Source organism: Leuresthes tenuis, unplaced genomic scaffold (genome assembly GCF_036924035.1).
Source record: "Leuresthes tenuis unplaced genomic scaffold, fLeuTen1.0.hap1 SCAF_7, whole genome shotgun sequence".
Taxonomy (NCBI): domain Eukaryota; kingdom Metazoa; phylum Chordata; class Actinopteri; order Atheriniformes; family Atherinopsidae; genus Leuresthes; species Leuresthes tenuis.
The window spans coordinates 22,132,284-22,135,001 of NW_027325361.1; positions in this window are offsets into that span (position 1 = coordinate 22,132,284).

Here is a 2,718-nt window from a genome sequence, read left to right on the forward strand (position 1 = left end):
TGTGGAAGTGAGGACCTTCAGCTGTTCCTGGCTGATGGTTTTCTGGTATTCAAGAGTTATAATTCTACCCTGAGGTCAGATAAAAGGTACAGTGATGGAGTTTGGCACTACTTGTCTGCAGAGGGGAGACCAACAGGTGTCACCCTTTCTGTTAATATTTGAGCCTTTGTTGCTCAAAAACGGCATATTCTTCAGCCTGTCAGAATTTTCTCAGCTGGGCGCTCAGTATTGACAATGTCAGTGTGAGTCAAGGACAGACACCCCACATCGAGCCACAAGGAGGGCAATTCAAAGTCTGCATTGCTAACGTTTATGCAAGGAAGTTGGAATAAATCAGAAATATCTGAACTTTTTTTTCATGCTTGTTCCATCCGGTATACATCGTGTTCATCTCTTTTTCTTTGCAATGATGTTGTATCTTATCTCTTCCAGGTCTGGCGACATGTTCACCCCTGCTGATCTCAGTGTGCAATCACAGACGACAGGCGACATCATCCCTGGTCTCTGCAATCTTCGTCCTCCCTTACAGGGAAAGCTTTTACCAGCACCTGTGCTAAACAGGCGCCAGAAACACGAACTGGTGATCACATCAAACCATTATCTCCACCATACTCCCATTTGCTGCTCCCTTATTGAGTTCACAGCAAGGTAATAACAGTTGTGATTTTCCTGTGCAAGTCTTTGCAGGCAGTCTGTGTAGACACGAGCAATCCCAGCATGAATGCCGGTTCTCTTAAGGCAAACAGCTGGCTCAGTTATACCTTACCTCAACAGGAGCTTAATTACAGGTGAAGTACAGAAATAATCTGTTCCACTGCATGACTCCTGAAGATGCTGAAATTCTGCGTGTTGGGTATAAATGTATTCAGGACGCACCGTGGATAAATTCAAACCAGACTACTCAGACCACATTCAGAGGTGGTCAGGAGCCAATTTTTAGAACGGCTTAAATGCAAATGTGTTATGGAGTCCCAGGTACAATGAGAACAACATCAGGCTTTTATAAGCTATTCTCACTTGACCCACTTTTGAGGCTCAGCATACATAGGGTTAGATTAAACTGTTAGGCTTCACAGAGAAGAATGTTATTTAAGATGACTAACAGTCAGTGTGTTCCCCAAATATAACAATAGAGCAAAAGAGCAAGACACAGCCCCTAACTTTAGCCTCTGAGTGCATCCAGGATGTAAAAACTACATCCTTTGATGTTTTTGTGGAGCATAGACTGCAAGTAATGTAGACTGAACCACTCTGAACTTAAGAAGATAAGTAGGATATTTACTGTACTAAGCAAGTTTCTGCTTATTACTAAAGGAAAACAAAAAGAAAAGATCTCCGCTTTGCCATTGTACACCGTCCTCAGATTAATTACATTCATGAAATACATCCACTTTTTAAGTCTTTAATGTTACTTGATCTCAAGGGAATAATTTTTCAGATTGTTAAGAGTGCTTCACCTTAAACTTTGTTAAACTACTGTTAGGTGATACAGGTTCGGCAGGCACCTTTGAATTACTGACAAATCAAGATATCAGATGAGGAAAAATGCGATGCTCACAATCCAGCAGACACTACTTTAATCTGCTGCTCTACATTTGACCATGAGGTGGAGTACTTCACATAGTGGAACTATTTTGTTCTGGTCTACTCTCAACATGTGGGAGCAGACTGCATATTTATAAAGAACTTGGGTCTTTCATGTAAATGTGCCAGATTTAGCCTTAAAGGCTCATTTTCATCCATAGTTCCTGGCAGTCTGATGAGTCCAGTCTGTTTTTAGTGTCTACAGTTGTACTGGTAGTAACACACGCACACACACATGCACGCACACGCAGCCTTGGAGGCTTCATTAGTCTGTGTGGGTCCTGGCCATAGAACTGAATGTCCTCCAGTTGCCTTAGTATCATTACACAGTTCACACAAATACAGAGTAGGCGAATGACAAGTTTACTGACGCCAAAGGAAAGTCATTCCCAGCAACCACTGAAGCAATATGTGGTGTGTTAAACATTTCATTGAAAGCACTTCATTTAGTTACACAAACACAGCTCGACTTTAACTTTAAATGAATAACTGCAAATGGTAGATATAATCACAAGTATGCAAAAAAAAAACTACAAATATGTATTAGAACTTTATTAATAAGTAACAAATTACTTAGGTAAATTTTTTGGAACTATTTCAATGTAAATTACAATAATGTATATGAGGTTGTTAAAGATGACCATACATTAGTGAGAATGTAATACTGATTATCACTGTAAAAACTGCTATGTGAACAGAGTTTATAAATGAGCATTCGATACCAATAAATGAATCATTAACAGCGTAGTTCTAAATAAATAAGTGATAAAGGTGTCATGAGTAATTAATCAGTTTAAAAATACACTGGGGACGGGGTCATGTCCATCACAGGGATCATATGTGACATATGCAGTGAGAACAGAAGAATACATTGAAACAGTTTATTCAAATTAGCAATAAAATACTTTCAATGTTCCATTTGGAGGCAAATAACTTAAATAATGACAATTTCTTTTATTTGACCTCATAGGCCCCAACTTTTTTTGTGTGTTTGTACAATATACACATTTTTAATTATCAGATAAATAGATGATCAAACCACTTTACAGTGGTCTATTTTTCTGTGTGCTTCATGACGTCTGGAGGATAACGGGGACACTATGATGAACAAAAATATATAAATAAAGGCTAGTA